Source organism: Hipposideros armiger, unplaced genomic scaffold, assembly GCF_001890085.2.
Source record: "Hipposideros armiger isolate ML-2016 unplaced genomic scaffold, ASM189008v1 scaffold_463, whole genome shotgun sequence".
Classification (NCBI taxonomy): Eukaryota; Metazoa; Chordata; class Mammalia; order Chiroptera; family Hipposideridae; genus Hipposideros; species Hipposideros armiger.
Genome location: NW_017731813.1, coordinates 1,122,728 through 1,144,137, shown reverse-complemented (window position 1 = coordinate 1,144,137; position 21,410 = coordinate 1,122,728). Strand labels below are relative to the sequence as shown.

Below are 21,410 nucleotides of genomic sequence, written 5' to 3'. Positions count from 1 at the left end.
TAGAATGGATTAATGATTTTCCCCCATCTTAGCTGTGTGTATGCATAGGTATTTGGAAATTATGGAAAGGCATCTACGTAACTTATAGATACATATTACCACATGATTCATATCAAATATTTGTAAAACATTTGGTGTTTTTTGAATTCAAAATATATCTGCAGTTAATTTTATGAAAATGTATACACGGGTCAATAAAAACATGCTAGATGTAATTCTGTGATTTCAAATTATAACAGGATAGTAATTTAATGCAAGGGATACAGTTTGTATTCCAAGGCATTTTTTCGGTTTTTTTTTACATCTTTTCAAGTGGACTGATCATGTTCTGAGGTTGCTATCATACAATTGAACCCACAGGCATTTAGGAGTGCATAACAACACACAAGATTTTATATTTCAGCAGGGAACTGCTTCAATGTAAGGGTAGGTTTCTCAACACCCCTTCTTCCTCACCGAGCCCATCAGTGAAGTTCAGTGAAATGAATAACATAATTGGTGGTTGGTTCAATCACTACCAGTCTAGACTAGCCCAGACGCATCAATTAGAGGGGGCTGTCTTTTAAAGGGAGAGTGCAACCGAAACAAGCAGAGCATTATTGATACTGATCTTTAAAAGTGCAAATCCAGCTTGGCAGATAAAAAAAAAAAAAAGGCAGGGAATTTGGAGGGGGTGCGTTGGGCGAAGAAAAGAGAAAGAAGTGAACTGGAGCTTTCAGACACAGAAGGACAGGAAGCTGAGAGAAAAGGAGGGGATAATGAGTGAAATGCAATGCAGCACCTCCTTGGAACACAGTTACAATTCAGTTCACAAGGCATACTGGTTCACCATATTTTTAACTTCTTTCTTTATTCCTTTTTTGCCTCTATTTCCTAAGAAGTACCAGCTCAAAACTAGTACAGTTGGAAATTTAACAGCTCTAGGAAGCTCTAGTGAGAATAAAACCAAGTTATACGAACCAGCCCAAACTCCTTTCGCAACATTTTTTTCCCAAAAGAAAAGCACAGAAGATGTTTATTTTTGAGTCTTTCATCCCACCTTTTTAAAAAATCAACCGTACAAATGAACAGCACTCATTTTAAATCCAGCACCTGGGAATTAATTTTATGGGCAAGACACCTTTAGGTATACAGTTCATAGTTTTCTGTTGAATACAGTAAAATTATGAAGAATGTAACAAAGGCTTTGGTAATCTGGTGGTGGGGAGGCCGCTGATGGATAAAAGACAGATGATTTAGAAAGCGTTAGGAACACATCAAGCCCCAGGGAAAGAAAATGTTTGATTGGTATTAATTAAAACACTGCTAATATATTCTAATAAAATCAAATTTAGCATTCTAAACTAATCCGCTTGCATGTCAAAGGAAAAGTATTATCTTATTTGCATCTCTGCAATCCAAAGGTACTTGCTCATTCAGCAGAATTAATTTTTATCACCAGCCTGTTTAATCTCCTCACAGATTTAGTCAAATTTATCCTTTCAAACTGAAAATCAGGATCAGGGTAGAGAATCCATAAAGGTATTGGGAAGACTACTGACTGTATTTGGTACTGGCTTTATATTATATGATGTTCTTTTCTCATCACTTGCTATAATGAGGTATGGGGAAAATGCTGAGACTGCAGCAAGAATGATGAATGGTTAATTTTTCCTCTTTCTCTCCTACCTACCAGGTTATTTAGACATTTCAGTTGCCAAATTATAAGACGGGCATTTATTTACATGACTGATGTTGGTCTGTTGATTAATATCTCATTTATTTCTAAATTCAGAATCTATTTTATTACAAATTCCTAATGAAAGGAAAAAAATAAAAGGCTCTTAAGCCAGAAACCAATTGCCTTTGCTCAATTATTTTCAACTATAGACCTAAGAGAAAGTGGGGAGGTGAATGTAAAATTTTATTCACTAAGAACTGAGTCCTTTGTTTCCTTTTTAAGTCAAAATTTCAACAGAAAAATTCAGGCTTTTATGAAACAGTGAGTTTTATGCTCTTTATTGTTAAACTCTCACAATGGATAAAATTGTCCCCAAATGACATCATAGCCAAAATGTTTCTCCTCTCGTTAGTATCCCTTGACTGTGATATCATATGTAAATATGTGCCTAACACAAAAAAAAAATGAATGGGCTAAATACATCGAGGACCACATTTGAATATTTCAAAAGTGAGGAATTCTGCGCACCATCAGGGAGATGTAAACTACTGACCCGACTACTGACGATACTGCCTCTTTGCTCCATTGCCTTTTTCAGTTCTCCACGTAAAAGAGCAATCGCAGTTCGGTTTCACATGTATTGTTCTATAATCCAAGCAATAAATGCTAATTAGTAATGCTCAAAGATCCGACCATTCAGAGTAATTATCATAATTTACTTCTTCCTTGTTAAAGACATTCCTTGCTGATTAAAAAAAATTAAATTGTCGTTTTACCATTGCACTGCAGTGGAAATACACTGGAGAGATCAAGGTATCATCATACCGTTCTGGCTGCATTCAAAGTCACTGACATGTGCCTCTCAGCTCATTCCAAATGGAATTGCAACTTAATTTCTAAAAAGGAATTCTTGTAAATACATAAAGTTTTTACATGTGCACCAGGAATGTATGATTTTATTTTACAAACCCCAAGGCTCCTCCTTCCTGGCTCACCCCCTTTCTAAAACAACTTACTGAGCAGAACAAAGGAAACTGCTAACTATAGAGGCGTCATTAAGTGTGAACAGCAACAGCATGATAAAGTATGTGATATGACAACATATTTCATTGCACAAAAGTGAAGATAATTAAATAATTCAATAGTAACCCAGACTAATTAGCAGAAAGATCTTTATGAGGAAACAAGAAAATGGATCCAATCAACTTGAATAATATGCTCCATTCTCCAAGATCACAAATATGTATTTGGTTATTTGATGATTGGTTGATTCATACAGAAAGATGAGCACAAAACCCTGTTCCTCAAAACGGAGCTTTGATCTGGTATCCTCTTTAGGGCAAATTAATCATAATTTTTATAAGAACGGAATTTAATGAAGTATTGTTTCTTTTCAATTAAAGATATAATCTACCATTCGCCTGCACGTTTCTCTTTATCAGTTGATCTAAAATATAGTCTAAAAATTTTTCACCCGCTTAGCTTTTCATATCGTTGCCTGAGAATATACTATATAAAGCACCCCCCCCCACATTTTATAATAAGGCTCATGTTTAAGTTTGTTTCTTGTTTCTTGAAGCAAATAAGGATACTATGTACAGAAGAAACAGAATAAAAAAACATGCTGAATATTATATTTGGTGGAGCCCTTCCCTTCCTTTATCTATCAAGGTAATATTCCCAGTGTTCATTGTTTATTGGTCCTTCAAGGGAGAACTTCAGCTTTTACTTGAGGGTTGTAAGCACATTAGGGCAATAATTCGCTTTGGATACTCTACAGAAGGAGCCACCTGCAAAATGTTGATGCTGTTATTGAAATCTCAAGTGGAATCAGCTTTCAAAAAATTAGATATTAGATACATCCGATATAATTTGCAATGTGTAATTATACTAATGTGCATATAGTTGTGTGTTGCTTTACATATTGCCTACTTGAGATTTTTTTCCCCCTTCGGCATTTCTCATTTGAAATGGCTCCTGAGTAGAATTTTAAAGTCAGCTTTCAAAAAAATTGTTTTTGTTAATTAATATAAGAATAAAAGGACTTTATGGTCCATGTTCTCATGCAAGCATGAATGTGTGTATCCTAGATGTTGGCAATGAAGGATCTCTAAAAGAGTTATCATTGTGAATACTTTTGCATTATTTGTAAAATATTTGCTACTTTTTACTGATTTAATCTTCATCCTAACTTTGGATAACTTGAAGTAATGGAGAATATTAGAATAGTGAATATTATTCATAAGAAATCCATTTCCTTTATTAGAATAATGAGATAAAATGCTAGGGAAATGGCCTTAGGCAGAGATAATAATTTTAATTTAATCTAGGTAATCAAAATCATAGCCATAATAGACAACTTCTTTTCTATTTTTCCTCCATTTTGCATGGCACATGATGAGTAACTGAAACTGTGCTTTAGATCACATATGTAGTAACTCCCCTTTTGGGGTCTCAACATGGTGTGTCCTTGGATTGGAGAGTCCCCCTCCAAGGACCTGAACCCTTAAGATCTAGCTATTAAGGAAAAATCCAGGCAGAGCAACAGTGAGTTGATTGGTCAGCCTGGCTATTGGCACTTGCTATGTGCTCAGTAGGTGAAGATATTCCTGATGCAAATTCCGAGAATCATCACAATCATTTCACAGAGGGAGCCTGAGCAAGGCAATGCAAAGGTCCCAATTTATGCTTATACGTTCAGGAGTAAAAAAGGATTCCACGGGAGGCTCATGTTGAGATGATACAAGGTACTACTCATTCCAATTAAGTAGGCATCAGCCCCAAAGAAAGCTGATTTGTTAAACATTTGACTCAGACACCTCAAGTATGGTGGTTCACTTATTTATACTATTTATTCTTCAAATTCATTTTAAAAATGAATTTATCATGGTCCACATTATAAAAGATGTTTTGTGTGGGCTATATCTGTGATACACCTAAGCAATGCATTGGTTTACTTTTCATCTGCTCATGCATACAAGGACTTTCTATTATTAAGCTATCCAAAGGAATCATGAAAAAAATTGTATCAAACATCTTTCCTTAACATAATAGCATTTCAATTTATTCACAAGTGAGTCTTACACATGTGGAGCAAAAGCTTAGCACCCCACCCTCCCTGTCTATGTTCACAAAATAATGAATTCTAAAATCTGTAAGATGTATATTTATTTATTCTTCCAGGATCAGTTATTGCATATTTGGTCAGATCAGAACAATACCTGTTAACAATACTTAACACTAGGTTATTTTGCAGGTTTTAGAGGGGAAATGTATTACACCTGCCATCTAAAGAGCCAACATCTTTAATGTATCCAAAGTGCTTAGGGCAGAGAACAGAGATATGTGTGGCAGCACACCCCTTTCGGTGTATACCTGACTCATTATGCATCTCCATTGTGCTAGCTTAATGAAGAGGCTGACAATAAAGGGTTTAGTTAAATTAAAATCCACCTGCAAAGTATATTTCATTCATAACAACTTTTGTATAATAAAAGAAACATTAATACAGCTCTCCCCAAATATCCTTATCTGTAAAATGAGTGGGTTGGATTAGCTGGTCTCTAAATTCTCTTACAGCTTTAAGAATTTCTGAAGCTATTCTAAAGTAGATGTACAAGAACAACTTCAGAACCCTTGAATCCAAAGTCTATCTGTACCAACAGTTGCCCTTTAAAGTTATATTTGATTCCACCTCCAGGTACTGTATTTACTACCACGTTATTGCATTGATGCTAAAACAGTAAAGACTGAAGTTCATTTTTAGGAAAGTCAGTGACAGAAAAGAGGAACAGCTGAAGAATGAAAAAAGCTACCCAGGGAGAGAAGGACATTCTTGATCTGAGTTCTAAGCCCATTTCCTTCAACGTTAATACAGAAACCCAGGCAAACACCTGCCTTTCTATTTTAAGACCATATTCTTTAGTCCTTATGCTTTCATTTAATTCTTTACTGTATGGTTTGTTTTCTCTCATTGGGTTGACGCCTTTGAGTTTCACTTTTCCCTTTTCACTTGATTTATTTCAATCATGTTAAATATTCCCTTCAAAAGCCTACACTAGTTATATTAACACACTGCACTTCCCAAATTGAATCTTAATATCCTCAAAACCTCCTGAAATTTGCCCCACTCCATTTTCTACAACCACTCAAATGTATAATCACTTTCTGAATTAAGCAGACCTGCGTTCCCTGGCTTCTAAGTCTTTGAACATGCTCGCATGCTGCTTTTCCACTTTGCACACTCTATATCTCTCTGCCTCTTCTTCATTTCAGAATCCTTTCTTTTCTTTCCCTCCCTCCCTCCCTCCCTCCCTNAGCACTTTTTCTAGGATGAGTTCGTGAACTTAATTGTCAGGCGTGTGTGTGTGTGTGTGTGTGTGTGTGTGTGTGTATACACATACAAAACAATATAGTTGTTGTCTGTATGTTCTTGCAATAATTAGATTCTGTTGCTTTTATCCTAAATATCCACAAATATACCAGACTCCTTTCTTCTGTTCTTTCTCTTACTCATGTACATCAGTCCCTTTCATACTACATTCATATAGTTAGGTCAGTTAAAACACACACACACACACACACACACCACTGTTCAGCTCTTTTTAGGTGAGCTTTTGTAAAATGACCTGAGATGAATTGAATTGTTGGCTATGTTAATGTGGGTGGCAGAGGTGTGGGGGTGTGGAGATGCTAGCAGCAGACATCTGGGTTTTTAGTCCATAACATGAGATAGAATTGTATTTTGATATGAAAAAAAAAAGTCAAAAGAATGAGAGAGGCCAAAGAAAGGATATGGTGGTGGCCAGAGATGATACAAACTATGAGACACAAAAACATTTTAGACATAAAATTTTGAAGAAGGGAGAAGAAGAGGTGTTTCAAATGATGATGGGGGTTGGAAAGCAATTGATGGGTCTTTGAAATCATACCAGGAACCAAGAGCCAAGGGCAGTGGCAGAGCAGAAGTCTAGGTAGGACAATTAAAATGGAAATCTGACTCCTTCCTGCGCAGCATGGATCAGGGCTACAGAATTTGCTGCGGTGGGAGGTGGGCCGGTCTGGCACTGTCTATGGGTTTGAAAGGAGCTGGGAGGGTTGGAGAATGCCAGTCAGCCTTTGTAGTTCTGAGCTCAGAGAGGGGGTGGCAAATACTGGGCTTCAGGTAAGAAGTCTGGGTTGGGGTGGATTTTGGAAAAAAATTTCTCTTTGCTTCCAAACTCTTAAAGCGTGCTCATCACACCACTGGCATCCAATCTCAGCATAAAGATGTGTCCTGGAGGCCATCCTCCAGCAGAGATTTCAGGCAGTAGTACCTGTTGGCTGACTAATGAAGTCCTTTCTCTTTCCAATTCCCTAGAGACCATTAACTTGGCTGAATACAATATCATTGCATATTTCCCTTCACCCTTCCCACATGCTTCACATCCCCCCAGATCCCTAGGGTTAATCCCCAGGACAACTCCTCTTTGAAAGAAAAAATGTGGTGAGCTACTTGAAAGTTTGGATCCTGGAGGCCTCTGTCTATCCTGCCTCAGCCAGACTCTAGAGAGCCTGCTCAAGGAGATGGACATTTTTCGAGACAAAAGCAGTAAGTTTTTGTTGTTATTTGTTTTCCGGGCTTGGTTGCTCTCAAAAATCGGGGTCCCTGACAACATGGGGTTTCCTTTTCTTTTTCTTTCTTTCTCAGCAAAAACAGCATTCCCTTACCATCCTGGGGGTGATTCATAAAAGCAATTGAATTGGAAAGTGCTTCTTCATTGCTGCTTATACCCTGGGTTAAAGATATCTGACTTGATCTGGGTGTGCCTATTTTCAACACTATAATATTTTTAAATGTATCTGCATTTGTTAAAATAATTTGTACTGATTGTTCTTCTCCAGAATAAATAATATATAACTGGCTGATTGATTGTAATTATGATTAATTTGTCCCAGGGCTTGCATGAATGTCTTTGGGGGTTTTTGTGCATATTTGCTGCTCCTCAAAGGGAAAGATAGACTTTGGAAGGAGGGTGTGGGCCGGCTGATTCAGCTTCCTGGCCCACCACTGACTCTTTCCTTTTGCTCCTCCCTCTCCCCATCTCCTATCCTGGCTCCTCAGATCCATCCTGAGCCAGCTGTCAAGGAATTAGCATCTACCTTTCCTTTCTATTACAGCCTGTGTTAGATTCGGTCAGGGAGGAGACCAGTCCTCATAATTAAACTCATTAGATTTGTGACCTCAGCATATTTTCAAACCAGGATGTAGACCAGACAATTTCATGTACTCCCTAAACTTCTTCCATCCTGGAATTATTAGCCAAAATAATAATAATAATAATAATAATAATAATGATGATAATACTATATTTAGAAGCTCTCTAGCACATTTCATCTCTGAGAGCCTTACAGATGTTAACTAATTAATTTTCACAGCACTCTATACAAGAGAGGTAAATATTATTAGCCATGATAGCATACACATATGGATATGCTAAGAACAGCAGAACAGTTCACTTATTTATCATGGTTCACTCAATATAGTAACTGGTATTTTTAAAACACCCATCATAGATACAATAATTAGAGATGTGCTTTTGTTAACAAAACCACTACCTACTTCTAGCGTACCCTTGGGTACTAAATAATTACCCACTTTGTGTGGTTATCTAGCTCACTAATTACCCACAGAAATTGGGGTCAGGTGTTAACTGCTTGAAATAAGTATCCTCCAAAGACAGCACTGAGTTGTATAGAGAAAATGATATGTTCATAGCAAAACTTTCATAACTCATATATTTGTATATTTTTGTAAGCAGAGTGAATACAGATGGGGCAAATTAGCTTAGTATGTGAAAATCCTGCTGGACTATTACTGCAAATACATAGAGGTTTAGGAGAGTCTCAGTCAATTTCATTCTCTGTTTATCTTTCCTTTTTGAAGATGAGGGCAGTAATATGATTCCCATAGCCTGGCCTTCATATACAAGTACATTAAGACAATTGATGATTCTGCTTAGGAATGACTCATTTGGGCATTACAGGGAGGCACCCAGTGAGTCAATGAGTTTGGTTTCTTGGGGTTTTTTTTTTGACAGCTCCACCCTTTATGATTATTCTAGCATGTTTCTTTTTCTCCATCAGTCTAGGGCAAACACCTTATTAGCCAAATCTGAAAAAGATTCTAAGCCAGTCACCAACTCCTGCCAACCATCTTTTTCTCCTTCCCAATAATGACAAAAGAGAAAAAAATGTATTAAATGAAATCCAACACTATAATTATAGATCTTTCTCTTTTTGCCTCCATTTNTTCCTTCCTTCCTTCCTCTTTCCTTTGTTCTTTCTTTCATTGAGCACCATGTGTCATGCTCTGAGCCAGGCACTACAAATACAAGGAACTGACATTAATTCCTAACAATTCTCATGACTTCATTCACTCTTGCATTGCAAAGCACTTATGAATCCACAATTATTTTATTTTGCATTTAGTCTTCAGATATTTGAATGTGTCCTTAATGTCCTGTGTTCTTTTCTTGTTTTCCTATGTGTCATATTTCAGTAAGTAACCTGTTGGATAAACCTGAAGCTTATCTTATGAAGCATTTTCTCCCTGAGTGATTAGTGCAGTGCCCTCACACACACTCAAGCAATGCCATTGCTCCTCTGATCCTTGAGTGAGGTAAACATGAGAAAGAACTACACTTATCTGGTGATTCAGCATTTCACTTGTAATTAGAGCATGGTGCCAAAGCATCATTACATTTACCTATTTTTATTAAAGTTTCAATGTGATAACTTTCTGTGACATGTTCTGTTATTTTTTTAGTTGTGTTGATGTTCCTTTCAGCGGGTCCTATAGCTCCCCCCCTCAGGGATGTCTCCCCAGTGAAAGGCCAAAGACTGCAGAGAGTGCTGCACCAATGGACGCTCAAGCCAACTCTGAAGTTGAAACTAAGCGAACACCTGAAGACACTTCTCCTGCTCAGCAACACACCCAAATGGTGCAGTTTCAGCCCACTGAACTCTCAGAACAAGAGACAATCTTTTCAAGAAACAGAAAAACTTAATAATGACATCTAGATTTTGAATGAGCCAAGGACTTTCCCTTCCTCATGTGTATTCCTCTGTTTGTATTTAAAGTCAGCACAACATTCATTTTTCAAAAGTCTTCCTGATATAAGTATGCTTATCAATGCACCAATTTTTAAAATAGAAAATTGCACAACTGTGTTAGTGTTTTAAGAACAAAATTAATGCTATAAGTAGATTGATTTTTAGCCACTCACAGAGTTTGGTCTTAAGAATGATCTAAAGAATATAAAGTACTCTTGAAATAACAAAGTAGTCAGAGGCAATTCAAAAGATAAAATAATGGTGGAAAGTCATAATGCAGCATAGAAATACCACATTATCCCACCTGACACTAACCAATGAACCATTCTTTTTATTAAGCAGGCAAGGTTCTGTGAGTTATGGTCACTGCCTCTAAGCAGTTTAAATCTATTTAAACAGTGGTACATAAACTTTTGAAAAGATAAGCAACAAATGGGATCAATAGATAAGACCAAAACTAAAACAAAACAAATGATATAAACAGGATACTAAGAGGAGGTCACCATAAATTGGACAAAACTTGTCTCTTTTGGGAAGAAAGTTCCCCTAAGGAGGAAATTATAAAGTGAATCTTAAAGGATGTTAAAGATTTAGATAAATGGAAAGGAAGGTGAAAACAGAGCCTTTTAGACAGATGCAATATTGTGTAAACAAAGTCATGGAGGACATAATCTACATGGTGAGTTTAGGGAATTATTGATGCACACACATCTAGTTGGCTTCACTCCAGACATTTAATGACAATGTATATGAACATACGGTCAAGATTCCACACATACACTCCCCCTCTCCCACCCCAGGCATCACCTAGAATTATAATTGTATTTCTTTGCCATTAAAGCAAATGAGAGTGACTGGTAATAATATGAGAACTTGGGATTTTTCTGTTAATTTAATAATAATTGGTATTTATCGAGTTCTCACTATACATTAAACATTTTATATATTAACTCACTTAAACTGACAAATAGGTATTATTATCCCTATTTTAAAGATAAAAAACTGAGGTTTAATCAGGTAAAGTGACTTGCCAACCTGCCATATACAGGGTTCGCATTCAGAATTGCAATTGCAAAGCTCATATCCAAAGCATTAAGCCACAATATTGCAATCAATGTCACTATATTACTACTTCTAATACTTCTTGATATTTTTTTAGGTAAACAAATAGCTATTTAATTTAATTAGCCCCTCAATTTTTTTGGTTTTCTGATTAAATTATACTAGACTGATAGATTATATTTTTGTGATAGAGAATTGGAAAATTATATATATATATGTATATATATACATATATATATGTATTTACCAAATATATTAGGTTGTCGGAAAAGTCATGACGTATTTTTTCTGTTTTTTGTTGCAAAAATGTGTCATGACTTTTCTGACAACCCAATATATATAATATTATATATATAATATATATGTAGCCAATAAAATGTATACACATTTTAAGAAAGGAAAAAACTATATTAAAATTGTAATACAATGAATGACGCTAGCATTCATTTGATTAGCGCCATCTTTTGAGCGAACGTCATACTACACATTGCTACCATAATTCAACTTCGAGAAGTAATATGTAGATAACATCACTTAAAATGTGTATATTTTTTGGCACCCCCGGTGTGTGTGTGTGTGTGTGTGTGTGTGTGTGTGTGTATTTGTGTGTATTTATTTTATATATATTTATTATATATCCCGGTGTGTGTGTGTACTTATTTATTTTATATATATTTATTATACATATTTATTTTATATATATATATATATATATATATATGTATATTTGCCAAACTGATGAGATTCTCTACCTTGGTCTGAATGCAATCTCAAATTCGTGAAAAGAAAAACTAAGGGGGATGGGAGAGCTTAAAAGCCATCTATTGCAATGTCCTTTTCTGTAGATCAAATAAATCCATAAAGTTGGGGGACTTATGGAAGGGCACACATTTGAGTGTGGCAGAGCTAGATCCAGAAACCAGGCTCTCCAGTCTAATGTCAGAGGCTCTTGAACTACTCCACCCTGCCTAAATGAAGTATGAACTTGAATTTGGTCAGTGAAAACATTTTATCTGAGTGACCTGGGAGCATTGTACCGGGTAGATTGCTTCAATTTTGCACCTCTTTGGCTTCTCACGTTAATGTGAAAAATAGCTAGCTATGAACTAACATCTTTAGATCCAGAAATTGTCAATGGTATGTCCCCGAAAAATGCATAATGGTCCAAGTTATGTGTGCAGTGTCTTCAATGATATTCTTAAGTTATTGGGAATTCTAAGTTCACCTAAGCAAATCAGATCTTTTAGTGAGTATTTTCTTAACCAATTTTGTGCACAGTATGTATTTAGAAGTGCTTCTGCATAAATATTTATATATAACTGTTTCAATAGTCCTTATGTTTTTGAAAATATCAATGGTTATTTGCTATTTTAATCCTCACTTCCCCATATAACTAACTCAAGAATACTTCAGCCATAAAAAGCCAGAATTGAGGAAATCTCAATCTCCTTTACCAGCCTCTTTGCATTCAGTTGGCATTTAGTAATGATTAATAACGTAGTCAGCTGGATGACACAAAGATTCAAAATACAATTATGTCTTCAAGGAGTCAGTTAAGCTGGGCCTGCTTAAGGATGAACATCTAGATGTTTGGAAGTACCTGAATATATGACTTGTAAATTTTCACCTAAATATCTGGCACTGTCAGACTTGGATTTCGTCATGGCTCAGGTGGTCCTGTTTTCAAAATGATTATTGGCCATATTTCACACAGTTCTCATTAAATGAGTTCATAAATAAACAGGGTTTTTTAAAGAGTAGCCAAGCACCAAATGTGACTTTGATGACATTTTTTGAGACTTTGTCATATGTCCCTGAACCTCCAATAAAAGTAATATTGATTGCATCAACTGTGAACTTGTGTCGATTTCTTGGAAGAACATACTGTCATGATTTGTTTTTACTAGTGTGTATCAAAGCTAGCTTCAGGATCCATTAGGAGCAAATAATCTAATATGATGGGAAATTTTTAATTTAGAAATAATTTCTAAGTGATCCCATGTCGCCTTTCAATAAATATGAATATCATCTACCCAAGTCAGAAACCAAGGTGTGATCTTTGCCTGTTCTCTTTTCATCTGTCACTGCCAGTCAATCAGGTAAATCCTTTCGAGTTTTTCTTCTTCCTATTTTCAAATATGTCTACTTCTCTCCACTTTCTATGTGACTATAATTAAGACAATCCTCATTTCTCATCTGGACTACCGCTTCATGTCTCCAGTTTTTCCCTCCACACTGCCAAGTGGCAGCCAGGGAAATCTCTTTAAACCACAAATATGATCATATCATTCACAGTTTCAAACTTTTCATTGGATTTCCAATGCCCTTAAAGTATCATGACACCTAACATCTTTTGTATCCTGGATGCTGGCCCAACATTCATCTCTGGACTCTTCAAGTACCTTTTTTCCACAGTTTTTCCACATTCTTGCTCTACATCTTTGTCTTGGGGTCTTCTCACACACTGAAACCTCTGTTAGTACTCTCTCCACTGCCCTTTCAGATTCCATCTCTTGTACTTCAGGTCTCATTCTAGAAGTCATTTCCTCTTGGAAGTGTTCACAACCATCTGCCATTACTCCTAAGACTAGCTTCTTTATAGGTGCTTTCATAGCATTCTGTGCTTGCCTCATGTTAGCATGTATCACACAGATTATGACAATTTATGTGCCAGTCTCCTCCATTTGAATATGTGATTCCAAAACTGCTTCATCTAATACAGTAGCCACTCACCATATGTGGCTACTTGAATTTAAATTGATAATATTAAATAAAATTTAAAATGTAATTTCTCAGATACTGGCCACATCTTAAGTGCTCAATAGCCACATGCGACTAGTGTTTACCCTCTTGAACCTCACTGATAAAAAACAATTTCATCATCAAGAAAGTTTTAGTGGACAATACTGTTTTAAAAGACAGGTACTGTGTTTTGTTTGTCACTTCATCCCCTACACTTGCAGTCTTTCTTAACTGGAGTTTGTCATCTAAACTACAGAGAAAAAAAAATTTTTTTTTGACTATTTTCTCAATTCTTTCAGGGATAATATATAACTAAAACTATACTATAAGCATAGGAAGTAAATTAATTCATTACATGTAAAGATGCCCAGGGTATTAAGGTTTAATTTTAGCATAAAGCCCTCATTGAGAAGGTCTACAATAGTTTATCACAGTGCTTGACACGAGGTACATACTTCATAAATATTGACTGAATAGGATGAATGACACATCCAGATACTTAAAACATTACATTTTATTTATTTCCATCTAGATGTATGGAGTCATGTAGGAGACATGTCTTTAGTTTCCAAAGGGTCTCCCCTCTAGAGGATATGATGATAGATGATTTCCTTACTTCATTCCAAAGATAGTCGAATTGTATCACTGTATCACTTCCCATTATATCACTCTTCTTCATTGTTTACACTGGCAAACAAAAACAGAGAATTGAGCTCTTATTCAATTAACAAAATCAAAATGAAAATGATCAAAGTAGAAACTGGATTTGATAAGTCCTATTTCTCTTAGGGATTGGCCAAAGTTTACTAAAACTGTTTATTTCCTGAGTACCTACTATGTACAGGGGCTTTGGTAGGTCCTGGGGATATAGGAAGGAACAAGATAGATGCAGTTCTTGTGCTCATAGTAAAGTAACATTAATATCATTATTTCAGTTACTTTTCCTGCATTGTACCCAAAGCAGAAGCTCTCAACCTTGGCTGCACATTGTAACTACTTGGGGAATTTAAAAATACTGATGCCTGGGTCCTTCCTCAAAAGACTGATATAATTGGTGTGGGGTGTGTCCTGGGAATTCTGATTTTTTTAAAGCTCCCCAGGTGATTATAATATGCAGCAGAAGTTGAGAACTATAAACCTATAGGGTCATAATCTTAGAGTAAACTCAGAGATTAAGAGCTTTTGGTATTGATAATTGATTGCATATTAAAACCAAAAAAGAAACTTTAAACTTCTCTTTAACATGCCTTCATTTTACTTTTTATTCCTCAGACTACAAGCTAATAGTTAAGCATTACTGAGTTGTTGAGGTCAGACAGCCAGTTCATGACTGAGATAAGACCTGATCCTAGGTTTCTAACTTGTACACAGTGCTTTTTTTTTCTACCCAAAGCTGTCTCAGGGAAATGGAAAATATCTTAAAATCAAGAGACAACCAACGTCCACTGTGGTTATAATTTTTTTAAAGCAAGAATTGAATTTGGATCAATTTGAATCCCATATACTCAAACTTTTCTGATAATCAAATGTAAGCATTATAGATTCATTTTCTTAGAGTGCAACATTTTTTGAAAATGTACATTATAAATATAAGTGTAAAGAGGTTTTGGTTCCTCAGGAGCACATTCTTACAAATTCAAAAATCAATATGCACATGTGAAACTCCACACATAATTAGGAAGGACATTTTGCCTTTAAACTTGAACTACTCAATAGCAGAAATAGTAGTGGGAGAGAAAAATAAGAGTGCATTGTGCTCCCACGTTCTCTATTCTCACCCATCTTATTACGTGGTATTCTATTCAGTTTCGCATTTCACAGTACAGGTAAAAATTGCTAACCTGTCACCATGAGAAAAGTTGACTTTGAAAAATAACTACCATAGAAAAGTTAGCTCTCTTAGCTACCAGCAACCCCACATTTTTAGATTCTACTCATAGATGAAGGAAATCCAGGAACCATAAATCATGTAGTCCACTCTTTATCCATATAAGACCACATAGTGAGCATGTACCTTTCCATTTTCTAAGGCAACAAAATAAAACTAATGTTCACACACTTCCTTTAAAACACATTTCAGTGTTTGAGAGCCTACATAGTTGGGAAATTCTGTTTTATTTCTATCCCAAATCCCTCACACTGTCATCTAATCCCATTTTCTCTTGTTTCCTGTTGAGAGAAAGAACAGCTGGTCTCCATTCTCTCTAAACTCAATTCCTTCAACTCCTTAAAGACACTTACCTTCCAAACTTCTCTTCCCTGGAATAAATAATAATAGTTCCCATCAGGAAAATTTCTGTCTCATTTTGTGCATATCCCCTGCTATGTCACATATATTCATGCCCATCAAATAATGTTCATAACTGAAACAAGCCAAGGCCAATTGCAAAAGCAAGCAAATGTATCATTGTTTTCATGAATGCAGCAACAGAGCCAATAATAGATGCTGAATACATAGTTGTGAATGGTAATCTTTCAATAATTATGGACCAAAATTATCACAATTTTTTTAGAAGGTATTGGCAATCTGTTGCTTTTGGAGAAGTGAATTAAAAATTCAATGATTAGATTTCAATTTCCTTTAAGTAAATTCTCCCCGTACCATGCCATGGAATATTCCATTTAGCATTCCTCAGCAGGAGCCACCATTTCTTTCACAAAAATAGATACTGTATTGGAACATTCAGTCAGTGAAGTAATCCAATTGTCTGAACATTATTTTCTGCTTTGTCATTTACATTTTAATAAATCCCAAAATATGTCAAGCTGTATCAAGTTGTACCAAGTGAAGCTAATAACATGCAGTTACCAGATGCAATAAGAAAATCGTAACATGCAAGTCCTGTAATACATCAACATTTGGTTTGTATATACTTTTAGGTTCCTACATTTTAAATATGGATACTGTTAAAACTAAAAAATGGATATTTAGCCAAATCTTGCTATGCTCAACATCCTGGTAGGATATTCAGTTTTCATAAAGGAAGCTATGGGAAGGTGGTGTTCTAATGAATTGATCTAAGAATACTGGCAACTGTTAATCCCAAGAATGACATTATATAGCTAGCAAAATGTGGAATGTTAAGTTATATTATGCCTATTTCACTGACAGTTTCTCTCCATTTAGGAAGCTCAGATAAGCACATTGTAAAATCTTTTTTTTTTTTAAGATTTTATTGGGGAATCGGGGGAGGGGAACAGACACGTTGCTGTCCTTTTGTTCTTCAGTCTAGTTGTGGAGGACATCGCTTCACTGGCCCATGTTGGTATTATCATTGTGCTCTTCCCGGGTGAGGCAGATCGGTCGCCGGCCACTGGACGGCTGCTCACGGTGGCTCTTGGCAGCTCATGCCAGCTGCCAGCCACTCATGGAAGCCTAGCTCCAGGCCAAGCTGTTGTTCACCATCTTAGCCAGCATCACTGGCCCTAATGTGGGATCCAAGCTGGGGTCCTGCGGCTCAGAGCTGGCATCCCAAGCCAGCTCTTAACCAACGCACCACTTGGCCAGCCCCACATTGTAAAATCTTTTGACATCCCATGATGCCAAGATTTCTGGCCAACTAGCCCTGAAAAAGATTGTGTGTGTATATGTACCAGTGTGTATGATTATTATTATCCTATATGCATAGCTTACCCCATGCATGTATTGGCCACCATCTGTTTCAACACGTTGAGAGATTTGTTATCCTGGTTTGACAGAGCCCATTTAGTTTTTACAATGTGGCAGAGCTATAATGATGGCGTCACGAATCTCAGCATGATGGAGGATCTCGAAGTGTCAGGCATGTGCCTAGCAAGGAGAGTTCTACAAGGATGAGACTATTCAGATTAATTTACTAGTAAAAATCACATGAGACATGAGGCTTAAATTTAGTTCTGGTTATATCTTTTGTACCTAATTACCTAAGTTAGCACATCGGAAAACTCTCACTTTAGGCTTCTCCTCTCAACCCTCCGATTATTACCCCATGAGATATTAACTGTCGAAGGACCAGAGTTATTTCCTGACATCAGGTAAATCTAATTTGTGTTAAACTTGTAATAAACTCAAGGACTAAAAGGAACCATTTGTTTTTTCACTCATGCTCAGAGCAGTTTAAATGCTTGCCACAGAGATTGTGACTAGCATACCACTATCACTACATGGGGGCAAATATTACGTTGAGGAGTGATATCATAGGATACAGTAGTGGAATGAAAAAAATAAAAATGCAGTAGAATTGTAATGCACAAGGAGTAAGGTCATCATAATTTCTTATTTCCAGAGTTTTCTCTTCCTCTCCCCACAGTGTGATAACTGATAGATTTAGTGGAAAAGTATACCTAGCCAGTTAGTAGAATAATCACAATATCTTGAAGACCTCGAGAGAAGGAGGTCTTCCCCATTCTCTCAGAATATGATCAAACACTTGCTCTCATAATGTACTATCATGGTTATGGAATAATGGGGTAGAGCTTTGAATGGTACTCAATGAACCTGAATTAATCAACTAATGATCTGAATCAACATTAGGAAGAATTTCAGTAAATATGTCACAGAGTGAAGGTCAAAAGGCACAGACGAGAGTTTTATTTTCAAGAATCAAAAGTCCCATGTTCTAGATCTAACTTAATCAACAATTATTTTATTTAAAATTTCTGGAATTCAGTTAGCTCTTCTGTATAATGAGAAACATAGTAATTGACTAGGTCTTATTTTATAAAGATATTGAAAGTAAATACAATAAAATGTTTTAAGAACTCTCTTACTGCTTTTAATATTCTCTCTTTGTGTTTAACTTTTGACATTTTAATTATAATGTGTTTTGCTGTAGTTCTTTTTGGGTTCATCTTTTTAGAACTCTCTGGGCTTCCTGGATCTGGATGTCTGTTTTCCTCACCAGGTTAGGGAAGTTTTCAGTCATTATTTCTTCAAATTCAAAGATTTGTGCCCCTTTTACTCTCTTCTTCCTCTGGGACCCATATAATTTGAATGTTAGTCTGTTTGATGTTGTCCCATAAGCCCCTTATGCTATCTTCATTTTTTTAAATTATTTATTTTCTTTTGACTGCTTTGATTGGGTGAGTTTTACTTCCTTGCCTCAAGTTAACTGATCCTTTCTTCTGCTTTGTCTAGTTTGCTTTTGAACCCCTCTAGTGTGTTTTTAAGTTCATTATTGTATTTTTTATCTCTGTGACTTCTGTTGTGTACTTTCTTATATTTTTCATCTCTTTGTTGAAGTTCTTAATATGTTCATCCATTCTTCTCCCCAGTTCAGTGAGCATCTTTATGACCATTACTTTGAACTCTTTATCAGGTAAATTACTTATCTCTGTTTCATTTTTTTCCCTGAGATTCTATCTCATTCTTTGATTTGGAACATATTGCTTTGTTTCTTCATTTTGTCTGACTCCCTGTGTAGGCTTCTATGCAGTAGACAAAATAGCCATCTCTCCTAGTCTTGTAGGAGTAGCCTCATGTAGGAGGTGAAGCTTATCACATAACCCCACTGCAGTTCTCTGTTATCTCTCAAATGTTTGTATTTGCCCAAGAAGCCTATTATATTTTTAATAGCTTCCAGTAGTTTAGAATGTATCAAGACCTGTCAGCGTCCCTAAGGGGAGAATCTCAGCTCCTAGGTTTAGGCTGTTTGGAAGTTAGGTCTGCAGGTGCAGCTTTTACAAATATACACAGTCCTATGGGCTGCAAGTGTTAACCCTGCTGGCCAGGTGATCTGGCAATATCCCCTGGGTGACAGTTGTAAAAACTGGGGCTACAGATAAATGTATAAGCTCTTTATCTTGGGGGTACCAGTGAGCTGGAGCAAGGCAGTGGGAGAGCACCAAGATGACTTTCACAACCTTTGTTCCTTGAGAACAACTCCACAGTCCACTAGAGATATGCTAAACCTGAAACCTGCCCCTCAGGCCAAAGCTCGAGGACAAGCAAATAGGTTTCCTTCACAGAAAGGCTGAGGACTGTGCCTCAGTCTGCTGTATGCACATTGCCCCAGGGGTGGCAGCCTGCCAAGAACCATCTCTCTGTCTTTCTGGTTGCCAAAGTCCCTTGGGACCCAGGAATACAAGACCCACTGGGTACATGACCCAAACAATAAAGATTACATACCATTGGCTTTTAACTACCCAGGTTAATAGAGAAGAGTAGGAATGCAGGTGTTATAAAAAAAATTAATACATCGTTTTCAGAATGCATTTTTTATGTATGCTTCAGGTAAATTTTCTTTTGTATTCTAGATCTATAGTCTTTCAATAGTGAAGAAACCATAGAGGTCATCTAGTCTGTCTTTTGCTTGATTTTTTTCTGCTATCCTATAATGTACCACCTCACGAATCATCAATTCCATATTTGGTCGAACAGATAAATACTTTTTCTTTATATTGACTCACAAGAGGCTCTTACATCATTGCTGGTTTTACCCATGGATCATACACTGTAAGTATGATCTCTTCTGCTTATCAGTCCTACAGATATTTAAAGTAAGAAATCATGTTCCTTGCACAGTGTTCTTTTTTCTAGATTACACATACCTGGCACCTTCTCCTGTGGGATTATTTCAAATACCTTGATTAATCTTGTTACTCTCCACACTCCAGTTTGTCTATCTGCCTTTTAAAATGTGTTACTCAGAATTAAATACAATTTTCTAGATGTGGACTGACAAACTGAGGACAAAATGTAATGATCACTTTAAATGTTTTTCCTAAGTACTGGATTTTTATGAATCAAATTTCATATTAATCATCTAGGCAACCATTTAGCAATATTGACCCATATTATCTTACTATCCATTAAAACATTTAAGTCTGTTTTGTACATACCACTGTCAAACACCATTTCTCTCATCCTTGGGTTCAGCCATTATTTGGCCTCTCAATATATTTTTATTCTAATTAAGGTATCTGATTATTAGATATTTCTCTTAGTGTTATCTTATTCACATATTTGACTCAAAGTTTCCCAAAGAAGATTTTAAGAAGGCTTGTGAAGTGACTTGTTGAAGTTGGATCTCAAATGTCATTCCCCAAAACTGCCAGTCTAATAACTGTCAAAAAAAGAAGTGAATTTAATCTGGCACATTTTTTCTTTTTGCTTTTGTTTGGTCTCATATTTACATTAGTTTTTCTTAACAACTACGATGCTGGGTAGCAGTCATCTAGATGAATGATGAATAACAAGGGAAAGTTGGTTTGGGATCAATATTTTACTTCAGGTAATCAAGAGAGGCAACACTTCATATGTGAAGAATTGAGATCACTATTGCATGTGTTGATGTTTTAAATAACTGGGTTTTCCTTTCTTGCTCTCTTTAGGTTGATAAATAATCCTTCTTGAAAGAGAAGGTTTAGCATAAAGAGAGTTGGAAATCATTTTGTCCATATTATATAAGGATATTAATATACCCATACATCCTTGCATTTATCTATCTCACATAAAGTAAACATAATGTTATTAAAAAAAACTTGGTTCCTCACTGTCATAACAATTCTCTATAAAACGAAGGAAGTTACATAAAGTGAGTGTGGTCTGGCACCTATTCAAGGGGTTTAGTTACCAAAGTGCCCAAAGATACTCATAATAAGACATTTAAACTCAATTTGTATCACTAAAATGAATTGAAATTTATGGTAAAGCAGTTCTACAATCTTGCCCCAGAGGACAGAATTCTTAACAAGTCTCTAGTGTACTATGTTCTTGGATGGTAGTGTTATCTGGAAACATTGAAAGTCCTCTTTTTACTCTTTTTCTTACTCTTTCTATACTGACACTTGGCAATTCTTTTTCTGCATTCCATTTTTTTTTGCTTCCTTCCTTCCTTCCTTCCTTCCTTCCTTCCTTCCTTCCTTCCTTCCT

At 36.1% G+C, this 21,410-nt stretch overlaps 2 long non-coding RNA genes across 2 annotated transcripts in view; both read left to right on the top strand.

Annotated features, from left to right (window-relative positions):
* LOC109395288 (uncharacterized) overlaps positions 1–21,410 on the top strand; it is a 41,900-nt gene that overhangs the window by 6,905 nt on the left and 13,585 nt on the right. The gene's annotated exons all lie outside the window — the stretch shown is intronic.
* LOC109395287 (uncharacterized) lies at positions 7–9,869 on the top strand. The gene is made up of 2 exons (XR_002126616.1): positions 7–3,331; positions 9,468–9,869. It is a non-coding gene; the product is annotated as an uncharacterized LOC109395287 (long non-coding RNA).